This window comes from Lycium barbarum, chromosome 10 (genome assembly GCF_019175385.1).
Source record: "Lycium barbarum isolate Lr01 chromosome 10, ASM1917538v2, whole genome shotgun sequence".
In the NCBI taxonomy this organism is placed as follows: domain Eukaryota; kingdom Viridiplantae; phylum Streptophyta; class Magnoliopsida; order Solanales; family Solanaceae; genus Lycium; species Lycium barbarum.
The window spans coordinates 57,429,890-57,444,938 of NC_083346.1; the positions used below are offsets into that span (position 1 = coordinate 57,429,890).

Below are 15,049 nucleotides of genomic sequence, written 5' to 3' on the forward strand. Positions count from 1 at the left end.
GTTTTATTTAGTAATTACAAGAGTAGTTAAAAACATTTCTTTAAAAAAACGCTCGAAGACAAGTCATAACCACTAAAAAGGTAAAATCGGAAATAGTGGGCCCACCTCGGGACAAACGAAGCGGTGGGCTCAAATTACGTATTTTAAGCTTATAAAGTCACCTACGGAGGTTCTGGGGACATTCCATAATTTTCTAGACAATTTGCGGAAGTTTGCACAATTCTTTCAATAAAGCATACTTATAGGGTTCAATTCCATTGAATGAAAAATAGGTATTTTCAAATGCGGATTCCGATGAGCAGAATACTTTTCGAGGCTCAAATCCGATCCTAGTACACCTAGGACATGCCAAAAGAAGAATCGGGATAGCCTTACATACCTTGTATGCTCTTTACGCTTTTCCAAATTCAATTCCCGTTTCGCTCAAAATCTGCAATTGGTCACATTTACCAATTCTCAATTTCCAATCTTTTAGAACTTGAATCTTAACTTATACTTTTCTACAAAAATTTGGGCAGCATCTCCCCTATACATATAGCATCCCCGAGAATTTAACTCGGCCAAAACAATCAACAACAACCCAACAACAACACCAACAACAACAACAATCACTACAAAACACAATATAGTATAACTAGTCCTCTTTCCAACATAGTGCAATAACTTTCATTCTAACTTCACATTTCCAAACCAATATCAATGTTTTCACATTCATTACTAATCAAGATCATTACAATATAATTCGGAAGCATTTCATATCATTTCTTCAAAATATTCACAAGATATACAAAATATACAAACTTTCCACCAAAACCATAATCCATCCAAAACTTCTAATCTTCAATCTACATATTCATAACATATTTCCATCTTCCAATTTCATCAACCATAATCATAATTTACATCTTAACAACTTCATTTTCACAATTACATAAATCTACCATAAAATCACAAAACTTCCCATAACAACTTAACAACCAATCTTTCATGCTATTATGGACTTACATCCCTCCAAATCCACCAACTAACATAATAATTCACATTTAGAACTTCACTTCCATAATTTCATAAAAACTACATTAAAATCACATAATTTCCTATAACCATTTTCAACAATTTTCCATACCAACTTGAACCATTTCCTTCCATTTCCATTACAAGGCTTCAACAACACAATTAACATAACAAATAAAATTGGTTCATCCTTCTACACACATACATACCCACTTTGCAAACTTTCATATTTCCATAATTTCCACTCATTTCTACATACTACAACATAAACAAACCTTCATAACATAAGAAAAAGGAATTGATTCTTACCTTTTTCTACAAATTTATTCACTTGAACAAGTTGTCAACTTGAAGAAATAAGTGCTCCTTCTTCCAAAACAACTACACCAAGTTGTAAAGGGACCTTGAATTAGTAGGAATTCAACAAGAAAATAATTTTAGAGGCAAGATTTTAAGGGGCTAGAATTCCATGGTCATGGCCGAACCCCCTACCTCTTTTGCTCTTGTTTGTGTTTTGTTCTTGGTTTCCAATTTTCTCTTGAATCTTCTATGAGTTAATGACTCATATATGGTCCTTTATATTAATTTGCCACATGGAAATTAACTAATTTGATGGGCTTGGACCAGGCATAGCCGGCCACCCTCTCACCTTGGGCCTAAATTTTTCTTTTCATTTTTTTAGGCCAACTCGGTTGGTCCCGAGTTGGGCCTAGCCCACTGACCGTTAGACCTTAAAACGTTCATATCTCCTTGTACCGACGTCACCTGGGAACCCACGACCTATGGATGGAAAGCTAATTCAATTATCTACAACTTCTATTGCTTGGTATTTTTCCAAATTCCAAACTTATAATACCGTTTTTGCCCCCCAAAGTCAGGTCACCCGAAAACGTTTTCTTAAAAATATTCGTTTGGAGGACTTCCACTTTGATTTGGCTCAAGGGTCCTTCTTGAGTTGTGTTTAACTTCACATATGTGTTTCATATAATTTGTCACATGTCCCAAAAAAAAAAATCTTGACGTGTGGCCCCCACCTCAACTTACAATTAATCCGACGTTCAAAAATACGGGATGTAACAAGAATCATATGTCATCCTGGCCGCCATCCCCATATCATCATATACAGATAACAGAACCCGGCTCTCCCATCGAGGGGCGCAGTGAACAATGCAGAGGAAACGCACGGTAACAGAACCTGGCCCGGGATGCAGTGAAAGAGACATTAAGTCATGCACGAAGCAGAAGAAGGGCACGATAACAGAACCTGGCCCGGGACGCAGTGAAAGAGACATTAAGTCATGCACGAGCAGAGTCATGAGAAACCATATGCACATAAATCCAGACTCAATGAATAGGTACACTTGCCGACATTCGAAGGCTCAGAAACGAGTTTCGGGTTCTTCCTAGTTAGTATCAGGAAGTTATGAGCATTTGAAATACAGAAACCTCTTCGGACTTCTAAGCGATCCGAGATCGTACATAAAAACATTAAGGCTTACAAAGAATACTCATATCAGAATACTCGGATCAGAAGACTCATATCCAGATCTTCATAGCCGAATACTTATATCGGAATACCCGTATCAGAACACTTATACCAGACACTCGTACCAGTATACCTAACTCAGAATACTTATATCAGAATATTTATATCGGATTATTTATATATTGGGTGCTTATATCAAAATATTTATATCGGAATATTTACATCAGAATGCTTATATCAAAATATTCGGATCAGACCGTTCGTATCGGAGTGTTCATATTAGGATAGTCGAGCCAGAATACTTATATCTGAGTTACTAGATACTTATAGCAAACTCGGAACATTAGCCAAAGTTTCTCTTAATTATCATACGGAAATAGGGCAAATAAAACAATACAAATAGGTCTCGGGGGTTGTGGGCCCACCTTGGGTCAAGTCGAGGTGACATACATAAAACTATAAACATTTGGTCTTATACGGTCATCTACAAATGTTTCAGGGTAATCCAGTTCCGTTGGTGGAAGTTGCGTATGTTCAAACTACCTTTTCACTAAACATAATATAATCAATTCAATTATACTGAATGAAAAAGGGTTAAATATAAGATCGGATTTCTAAGAGTAGAGTCATCCCCGAGGCTCAAGTCATAGCCTATCACATCTAGGACATGCCAAGAGAAAGAGGGGGTAAGCCTTACATACCTTAGCTGCGCCTTACGCTCGCTCAATTTCAATTCCCGTTTCGCCCAAAATCTACAAATGGTCATGTTTACCAATTGTCAATAGTAAGACTTTTAGCATTCAAATCTTTAACTCATCACTTGTCTACAAAAATTTGGGCAGCATCTCCCCTATACATATAGCATCCCCGAGATTTAACTCGACTCCAACATCAATAACCAAACCAATAACAATACCAACAACAATAACAATCACCACAAAACACAACATAGCATAACTAGTCCTCTTTCCAACATAGTACAATAACTTTCATTTCCAACGTCATATTTCCAAACCAACCTCAATGTTTTCACATTCATTACTAATCAAGATCATTACAATACGATTCGGAAGCATTTCATATCATTTCTACAAGCTATTCACACGATATACAAAATATACAAACTTTCCACCAAAACCATAATCCATACGAAACTTCTAATCTTCAACATACATATTCATAACACATTTCCATCTTCCAATTCATCAACAATAATCATAATTTGCACCTCAACAATTTCATTTTCATCATTACATAAATCTTCCATAAAATCACAAAATTCCCCATAACAACTTACCAACCAATCTTTCATGAATTATTTTCCATTCTACATTCCACAACACAACAACAATGAAAATACTAAATAAAATTAGCTCATCATGCCCCACCAAAACAGCCCCCTATACGGCTACCACATCAACACCGACAAACGAATTTATATCGTTATTTCTTCCGTCCTAATCCGTTAAATCTTTAAATAAACTTGTTAACAATGAAAAGGAACCTTCATATTACCTTAAGTAGGTAGCCACCACGTTATCACTCTCCTCCTTGGTTGATTTTTAGCTCAAATTGAAGACAACGCGACGTACAACACTTTTCTCTTCATGGGCTTCGGAATTCGGGGCTCGGATTTTGGTCAAAAATTAATTTTTCTCTCTAGGATATTTTCTCTCTTTTCCTCCAGAAATTTCTGGATGTTTAGGTGTGAAAAATGAGGGGGGAAACGCTGAAATGTTACTTAAATAACATGGTCATGGGCCTAACCCGGTTGGGCCCGAGTTGGGCCTAGCCCACTGACCTTTTGACGTTACAACGTCCATATCTCCTTGTACAGACGTCACCTGGGAACCCACGACCTATGGTTGGAAAGCTACTTCAATTATCTACAACTTATATTTCTTGGTATTTTTCCAAATTCCGAACTTATAATACCGTTTTGGCTCCTCGAAGTCAGGTTACCCGAAAACGTTTTCTTAAAAATATTCGTTTGGAGGGCTTCCACTTTGATTTGGCCCAAGGGTCCTTCTTGAGTTGTGTTTAACTCCACGTATGTGATTCATATGACTTTTCAGATGTTCCAAAAAAAATCTCGATGTGTGGGCCCCACCTTAGCAAATAATCCGACGTTCAAAAATACGGGATATAACATGGCCAAAGCTAAATTCCTTTATTCTGCATCAGCAACTTTCTCAGGATAATAGCCAACCAACTGCAGGTTACAGTTAGAGCTATGTACCTTCTCATCAGAAATATCCTTCAGCATTTGTGCCTGAGCAGACTCATCCTGATCCATGGAACCAGTCATATCTTGCCTCTTCTCAACACAACCATCATTCAAATACAGATCACCTGCTCGAGTACATTCAGACATCTGATTTTCCAAAGAAATTTATGAGGCCTCATTTCCATAATGAATCCTATTGCTATCAGGCCGTTGATGAGCAACTTCATATGCATCCCTACTACCCCTATATTCATCTCCTAGTTGCTGATCATCTTCATCAACTCTTCTTTGCACCATTACAGACTTTTGATCATCTGCAGATAATTCAGTTTTTTCATGTTCATGACAATCATGAGACTTTTCTGAACCATTAGCCTCTTTAACCTCCAGAAAGTCTGCTTTGTCATCCAGCTGTGGACTATTAATGCCTTTTTGAACAGGATCATCATTAAGCTGCTGTATTTTGGCAATAGCAACTACAGTGTGATTATCAGCTTCACTATCGAGCACCTTAGCAGTTTCATTCTCATAAACTTCACCCTCTTCCAGGGACTGGATTCCATGTGGAGCCTGATGTTTATCCAGAAACAAGTTTGTTGCATCCACACCAGCATGCAACTTATTATGCTCCTTCTTGCCATCTATACATTCAGCTGCAACCCCTTCTTCTATAAACACATCTTCCTCAGTGACATGCTCCTCCTGACTATCACTGATCCTATTAACATCAACATCCTGTACTCCTTGGTTCAATATCTAAAATTTGTTTGATACCTTAACTTCTTTGTTTCCAATATCCCTCCTAGTTGGATTCACATTGTTCTTGTACTGCCCTTTGTTTCCAGGGTAAGTTACCACAATACCACTGGATAATACCTTTGGTAAATATTGTTGCACTGGTTTTTTCCACCCCCTATTTCTTCTATATCTTCCTTGTTGGATTTTCCCTTGTTTACTAGTTCCAGGCTCATCTACTACAACTGCAGCCTTTCCTTTGTTCTGTGACCCTACCCCATTATCTGCCACTTTATTTTCCAACAGTTCTAGGTGTAGCACCCAACATTCATCATTGGAATGACTTTGCAAAAGGCACTTTGTGCAATACTTTGGTAAGTAGTCATATTGAATATTAACTTTAATCGACCTGATATCCTTTGTAACATCATCTTCAATCTCCATCCACACATACTTAGGCAAATCTGTAAGCAAATCTACCTGCACTTTCACTCTTGCACAGTTTGGCCTGGTCTTATTGATAGTAGCAACATCTAACTGGATTGGCTTACCCACAGCAGAAGCCAACGTAAACAAAGATTCCTTGACAAAAAAGGCAGGAAGAAGGTTTGGAAACGAAATCCAAGCCACAGCAATTGAAGTTTCCTTTTCCACACTGAATCTAGAATCATATATTAATGGCCTCATTTGATATGAATGACCATCTTTTGACTTCAACCAAAAGAAACATTTTGATGATAGGTTAATAAAATCTTCCCTTAGATCACATCTTATCAAGACATGCCTATCTCTCAAAAAACCTACACGAACATTACCCTTTACTCCACACTGATGAGGTATAACAGATCGCAACTCTTCTAGTTCAAGCCATCCATACGAAAACTTACCAACAATAGCATAATGTAGGTTTTCAATCCTTTCCATTCGTAATACTTCTGAAGAGGACCATCTTACAACGTGTTTACCATCTATAATCTCAACCATCTTCATAGGAATGGATTCACACGTTTGCATGGAATATTTACCAGTTTCATGCATTAGGGTTTGACGATAATTCTATGTAGTGGACGTAGGGATTATTGTTTGTGATTGTTGAGCATTGTTGGACGAAGAGAGAGGAGGGAGGAGGGAGAGGGGAGGGAAATCTTGAGGAGATAATGACTGACCAACCACCAGATGCGGTGGCTGGCCAGTGGCCGGAGTGGCCATATCACTGTTAGGGTTTCAAAATAGGGTTTGCATGGGAGGAGAGAGAAGAGAGCTTTTAATTATAAAAAATTACTAAATGCACTAGCTTATTTATTAAAATTTAAATTAACAGAAAATATATTTTTATTGTTTCTCTTTTGCGAATGAAAACAAAACTTATATCTAAAATATGACTCTATTTATAATTTTTTTAATACCTTGCTAAAATTGATATAAAAAGTAAAACATCAAAATTTAGCTTAAGTTCTATATGTTGAATTTTTAATAATGTTTTTATTTTTAAGGAATAAACTCGTTCTTTATGATACCTTGTCAGTACATGATATATATATATATATATATACTAGGTGAGTATGGCCGGTGCCAACACCGCCCAACACAATACTCCCTTTGTCCCAATTTATGTATAACATTTTTTAAATTAGTTAAACAATTATTTTGTTTTTGTAATTTTTTATGTATTTTTTAAATTTTTTAAATTATCAATTCTTGTGACTAATAGTACTTTTTTATGTAGTTTTCGGATATGTAAATTTATTTTAAAAAACTTAAAATTCAATATCTGAATTCACGGTCAAAATCAAACTTTTTCCTAACCTCTACATGTCTTCTCACAATATCTTATCAATATCGAAATTTATATCATCCTCATCATTATCATGTTGGATATATTAGTTATGTAAAAGCCGCTAAGTGGATATGAAACCAACATAAGTACCAAAAAATATGTGCTTGAATTTCATCTCAAGGGGAAGATGAGAGACAAAGCACTAAAAATAAACACGCAACATCCATTGAATTTCGAATAAAGACGGAGAAAAATCCAAATAACACCAAAAGGAGAAATGATAAAGGAAAAAGAGAAGAAGAAGTGGGCAAAATTGATTGTCAGGGAACACCACAAACACAGATAGGAGATAGGGAACCGAAACTTTAGAGACATACATGCAGCTGAGAACATAAATGGGCTCGATAGAAGCAGGTAGAAGAACTGTAGAAGCCATAGAAACATCGTGAAAGTATAAAAATCTAACATGTTCGCAATTCAACTGAACGATATCCAACTTACGCGTATAATTTGGGTATATATATTTCTATATTATATAAATTCTGGATCTTCAATTTGCTTTTAATTCTTATGTAGAGGTCTCTAAGTTTTATTCAATTTTATTAAGTCACTAACATAATCATATTTCCTACATTTTCTTGGAGTAGTTTTATCTAGAAATTTGTCTATTACAAATTAAGAATTGTGATTAATATTGATATAATCCATCACCGAAAAAGTTCAACAGCCGCAACAATATCACATTAACATTTATTTTGGAGCTGAAATGCGAAGATTTATAATATCAAATAAAAAATTTAAGATAAAAAAGTGTACACTTTTAAAATAACATGTTCGTTCGCATTTTCTTCACGCAAATGAGTGTTATATTATGGATTATGTATTTGTAATCTATTAGTTTTAGTTCGAGAAAATATCATGCATGAATTAAATACTGTTATATTTAATTTTAATACCAAGAAATAGTGGTTTCAGCTGTTAACACCAAATAGATCATATTAGTCTTTTAGAATTTTAAAGAGGTAATATCTCAGATGGTCACTCAACTTTGTTTTCTAACCCAAAGATCACTCAAGTATTGGTATTTCACTTAGAAAGTCATCGAACCTATTTTAAGTGATTTTCTCATTAAATTTTGCTGACATGAAATTTATATTTAAAGCCAATTTTTTAAAAAATAAAAAGATACTCATTTTAACTATTTTACCCGCCTCACTTAAACCGACCCTCTAAAAGTATATTGACCAAGAGCCAACAGATACAACTTACATAATATATATATATATATATATATTTGAAAATCAATATCTAAATTGACCCACAGTAATCTAGTTTACCTTTGAAATACAACATATTGTGGGCGAATTGCCTTCTTTGGTTCAAATCTACTTTTTCTTTTGTCATTATGTGTTATCTAGTTTATCAGTTTATAAAATAAGCCATCATAGATTGATTGTCATTAGCTTATCAAGATTAATAATGATAAACTTGTAAGCATATTACTGAACCGAAGGTGATTATTTAACGTCATAGACGAAGAATGCGAGTTAATAATTCTTTTTAATTATATTGATACATTAAATAATTAAACTTTATTGTACTTATTATAAAGATACTCAAAATACTCATTTTTAACTTTATTTTAATTGACAAACTTTATTTTAAAGATACTCATTTTATAGTAAGTTAATAAGTTATGTTAAGATATTAATTTAGAATTTAAATAATAACACCTCTGTATTTGTGGATAATGTTTTGCTATTTTATCATTTAGCTTATTTATTATTTTAAATATAAAATGGAAATCTTAAAATTTGTAAAAAAAAAAATTAAAAAAAAAAAACTGAAAGCCCCAACTCGAAGTCTGTCTGTAGGTCCTGGGTTAGAGTCACACTGGAAGGGAAGTGTGGAAACACTATAAATCCTCCTAAATGGGGGGATAAAAAAAAAAAAATAAGTCTGTCTGTAGTTGAAGTGAGAAAAGGCATAGGAGGAAAAGAGGATTTTTTTTTTTTTTTTTTAAAAAAGGCCTCCAGTTTCTTATGCCACGTAGTGCATAGAAAGTTGTGGGCATTGTGGGAGTGATAGGTGATGAGATAAGCAAAATCGCAATTTAGGTCAAGGTAAAAAAACTATTGTATTGTAGCTACAGGACAATTCCCTTTAACCCAATCATGTTACTCCATTTTAAAGTGAATTTACGAAAATACCCTTATATATATATATATAGCAGGCATGTTGAAACCAACATTTATAATTTTATATATATACCGAAGATATAATCTCAGCTATAACGTGAGAATTACAAGGTATAAGAGAAGATATAGAAAGACTTACAACTAATATACAATATCAAAAGAAAGTCTGTAAAATAAAGATTCCCCTGGGATAATAAACAAAGCTAGAAAAAATAGATACGTTAAAAAATCTAGAATACTTAGACTTAAGAATATACCCAGAAAAGAAATATAGAGCATTAAAAGATCATAGTATTATAAAGTGTAATTTTAGTAACGGAGACCATATATTACATAGTGAAGACAAACAGTTTAATACACTAGTAGATCTAGTCATAAATTTTAGTGAAAAAATACAAGAAAATAATAAAGACATTACTAGAATATTAGAGGTAGTAGAAGCATCCCAAACTAAGCAAAAGAAAACTTCAGAAAAATTAGAACAAAATCTTGATTACTTAAAATCACAAGAATTAGAATTAGAAAGAAAAGTCCAGATTCTAATTAACAAATTTAATTTAGAAAAATTACCTACAAAGAATGAAATAAAAAGGTTAGTTAAAGTTATTACAGAAAAACCAAAAGAAATAGAACTAAAGACAACCCAAATAGTCTCTCAAATAACGCAACAAGTAGAAGTTTTAACTAGTGATATTAAAGAATTAAAAAAGACAGTAGAAGAACTAAAAGAAATCACTCTTTCATGAGTAGACCAACTTTAGCCCAAGAAGAAGCCTCAAAATTAATAGAAAAGTCTATACCTTTACCACAAGACTATAAAGATTATATACCTAACGCCAAATCTAATCAAATAACTCTTAAACAAAATATTTCCATAATCTCAATATTATTAGAAATAATAAAGAAAATAGAAATAATAATATCAATGTTAGAAATAATAAGTGAACGTCTACGACTAGTAAGTGAACAACAAAAAGAGAAAAATATAGAAACTTCTAAAAATAAAGAAGTTAAAGAATTAATAGACCAATTAAAAAAGGTAGAAATAACCCCTCAAAAGGAAAAAGTTAAAATAACTAGAAAAGCGCAAAAATGGACCTTCTTCCAATTAGATCAAGAAACGAAGGAGGATCAGAAAGACAAGAAAGACCAAGAGTAAGTTTTTCAGACAATATAATAGGTAATAATTTCTTATCAAGAATTTTAAATAGAAGAACGCCAGAGGAAAATGTCACACCCTGACCTTACTAGGGTGTGATGGGCACCCGACCCCATATCCGGAGCCGAGCGAACCCGCTGACTCATATTACATACTTAACTTCCTTAGACTCTTACATCAATAAAAATGAAAAAACATAATAAAGCTTTCAAAATTTTCTTTTTCCATCGTACTCAAACCAAACAGAATATGCAATTACATGGACTTTATGACATAACACAATGACACGTCGGCTGGTGGAGCCGATCATAATATCGACACTGTATACCCACGACTCTGTCTGCAAAGTCTCTAACTTCGAACAAAGCATCATAGCATATATACTCTGACTCGGCAGCACTCCAGGATAAGTGGAGCCTACCAACTCCGCTGGAACATCTTCTATGCTAGCTTCAGCTCATCTGGGTGTACCTGCGCGGCATGAAACGCAGCCCCCGAAGAAGAGGGGTCAGTACGAACAATGTACTGAGTATGTAAGGCATGAATAGCAACATAGTAAGAAATATAAACATGTATAACAACAGGATATCATATCATGAGGTAAAGGAGTAACCTGTACACATGTAAGCCTTTTAGGCCGGATGCCATGCATGCTTATCTTTCCTTTGAAAACATTTCTCTTTCATATATAGAAAATAGAACATGTCATAGCGCCGACCCCCATCGGCTCGCCCACATATGTAGAAATAGAACATATCATTCATATCATATCATAGCGCCGAAATACATCGGCTCGCCCACATATGGCCCGCGTCCGGGCATCCCGCGTCCGGGATGATAATCACGCCAACTGATCAGGTGGATACGCGTATATAACGCTCTGCCCTTTTTCCCATCTTCCCCATATACATATACATATATCATCTACATATACCCCATAAGCAGCATGCATGAGAGCCCAAAGAAAGTCATGTATCTATCGGAGTGACGTAAGGTCGGTAACCTCTGATTGCATTATGGAATAATCAGGATCGTCATGTCTCACCTTGAAGGAACGATAATCATAAGGGGAGACTATCAAGGAAGAGTGTCATCATGAGAAAACATAAAACAGGATCATAAGGCATCGTTTCATATACTTGGAACCTTTAAAGTAGTCATTATCCATAATAGAGTTGAGAAATCAAGAAATAACTTAACATTTTCATATTGTCATATTCATGGTGGGAACATATCGTCAACGTATCTGTCATAGACATTTTATCATATTTGACGTCATCGTTGTCATTATGAAATCATATTCATCATTTAAGTCATAAAAGCTTTCAATCTCTTAAAACTTGGTTTTTGGAAAATATGGACATTTTGATAGAAAACCAATTATGAACCATTAGGAAAAAGACTTATAACTTGGAGTCATAGACTTCTAGCTTTTGCAAGTAAGGAAGATATAAAAACATTCAAGACGTTATGACGTGGGGATCATGCCTTTAGAAGAAAAGAGACGAGCCTTACATACCTGTGCCGCGCCTTACTAGCTACACTTATTCGTCCAACTTGTTAGTCTACATGCAAGAAGATTGACATTATCGTTAGATTCGTCGACATATACTTGTCTTAACCTTTCAAGTTCATTCACTTATGGTCTGCCGAAATTTCGGCAGCACCTCCCCTGTAAATACACCATCCCCGAGATTCTAACTCGGCTAAATTTTTAATCAACAACAATCCGGGAATTCAACCCGACCAAACTATCAACAACAATACCAATAATTATTCTAGCAACACTTCATCATTCAATTCTATTCAATTCAATTCAATTCACATAACTTTCAAAACGATTCAATCAACATACTACTCCATCCAACACCTTCCAACTCCAATAAAAACAATAACAACACATTACTTTTCCTTCCAAATTCATGAACTACACACTAACAACATCATATTAACAACACCACACTAACAACATTACCTTTCGTGCATGCAAGAACATTACATTCAATATACATAAGCTTCTAAAACAAGTCTCCAACTTGAATCATCCAATGCCTTCATTTTCATCACATAAACCATCACAACAATAACCAAATTACTAGGTAAAACTAATTCATTCCTTCCACACCAAAACAGCCCATTCTCGGCCACACATCAACAAGCATCATATTCATGAGTTTTATTCATTTCTACACATTACAATATGTACAAGATATTCACAACCACAACAACGAAAGTACCAAATAAAATCAATTCATTTGTCCTACACAACCCCACTATATTCGGCCACCATAACACATACATGGCCACAACTTCAACATGCATGTTTTCATGTTTTTCATTCATTATCACACACTACAACACACATGAACCATCTATAACACATGAGAAGAGGATTAAAACTTACCTTCTTCACTTAGTTCTTCAACATGACTTGAGTTGAGAATGGTAAGGATGAATGGTTTGCTTGCTACAACAATTACTCCATGTTGTTTAGCACCTTCCATTTAGTGGAAATACTAGAAGAAAATATTTTTTTGATCAAGAATTCAAGGAGCTAATTTTCCATAGCCTTGGCCGAATGGCCCTCCAAAGTTTTCTTCTTCTTTGTTTTCTTTCTTTCTCCAAATTTGTTGAATTAAAAGATGACTTCTCATATATATATATATATCTTCCACCACTTCTATATATTTATGCTTAGGTCCCTCAAATATGGTCACATATCCCCCTTCTTTCTTTTCTAGAGTTTTCTTCTCTTTTCTTGAAATTTCTTAAAATTCAACCAAAGAAGACTAAGTGTCTTCTTATGGAAGCTTTGGGTCCATACATCTTTATAATTTGCAATTGGCCCCCCCCATTTAACACAAATGTGAGCACATGGCACTCATGCCACACGGCCATCTTGGAGGTTTCAAGAATTTTCTTGAATATTTGTGAAATTACCATTTTACCCCTAGGCTCCCATAATATTACCATGAACGATTTTGCGAATTTCCCTTTTTGCCCTTAACCTTTCCGAATGTTTCCACACTAATAATGTTCATAAATAATATTCACAACCAACTTGTACGTTAGAATAATTTTGGAAGATGGTCATTCCCTTAGCTTTGCTGCGACTTCCTTGGGATATCCAAACGTATAAAATACGGGATATAACAGAAAATAACCAACAGTTAAGTGAGGTAATAGATGTAGATCGAGACATACAGATTTTCCAACAAAATCAATTAAAATTATTAAACCCAAAGACTTTATACAACATAGGATAGTTTTCAAGAACAACACAATTATATAGACACTATAGAGAAGAGCAGTTATCAGTCATAGGAACTAAAGTTACTACTATAAATCTAATAAATCCAGAAGCTTTAAGAAAAATAAAAAATACTGGAAGGACGTTAATGCATATGTGATTAATAGTAATAGGATTAAAAGGATTAACTAGAAAAAATTTGAGAACTAAAGTCCTAATAGTAATTTACGATGATAGATGGTCAGACATGAAAAAGTCAATAATAGGAATAACACAAGTAGATATGATAAATAATGGAGGAATTTTTTATATTAGTCCAGATTTTATAATGAATTTAGTATAATTTGGAAAACATATAAAAATAGGAATACAGACCAAAGGATACGAAGAAATGTGTAATGGTAATAATTTATTAATGTGCGTAGGATTTTTAGGAAAAATGACGAATAACAGTAATGCCAAGTTTAAAATTAAAGTAGAAGATGTCGTAGAATTAATGGGAAATAGAGGAATAAATCTAATTAAACCCATAAAAATAAATCTTGAAGAATACGCAGGTTTAGAATGGAATTTAGAAGATTTTAGTAGAAAGAAGATTTTGCAGCCAGAGTCGCACCTAATGTACACTCACTCTAGAGGAGAGACATCTATAAGATTTACCAATTGTAATTATGCACCACAAAGAGACATAGAAGAAGAAAGTACTTTAGATGAAAATGAAACTACTGAGTCAACCTTCATGAACATAGAATTAATACAAGAAGAGTTTGAAGTAGACATAGCTATAGAAGAGGCAAAAAGACTTCATAGAGATAGTAAAAATATAAGTTTTAGATGTAAAGGATGTAAGTTAGGAGATCTAACAATAGAAGAAACTATAAGTCACTTCAAATTATGCGAAGCTAGAACTGATAATTGGGGATATAGAGTAGAACATATATACCAAAAGAAATTAGACGCTTTTGATAAAATATTGGAAGATATACAAGATAGTGATGAAGCAATAGAATTAGACTCAATAATAAGCCAAAAAGAATTAATGGAATCTAGTGCATCTAGTCTAGTCCATTTCAGAGAACTACTGGAGAACAGTACACGGTAGACACAAGTACAAGAAATGTGCCTAGAAGAAGAGTTTTTAGAACAGCAGGAGAGCCTATAGACAATATAAAACCATCAGGAAAGAAAATGCATGTAGAAGAA

The 15,049-nt window shown here is 34.2% G+C and overlaps 1 long non-coding RNA gene across 1 annotated transcript; it reads right to left on the bottom strand.

Annotated features, from left to right (window-relative positions):
* Window positions 1-10,844: 10,844 nt before the first annotated feature.
* Window positions 10,845-13,230, bottom strand: LOC132614724 (uncharacterized). Its single transcript, XR_009572425.1, has 3 exons — window positions 13,001-13,230; window positions 12,116-12,161; window positions 10,845-11,067 (listed from the first exon to the last, which is right to left on the bottom strand). It is a non-coding gene; the product is annotated as an uncharacterized LOC132614724 (long non-coding RNA).
* Window positions 13,231-15,049: the final 1,819 nt, after the last annotated feature.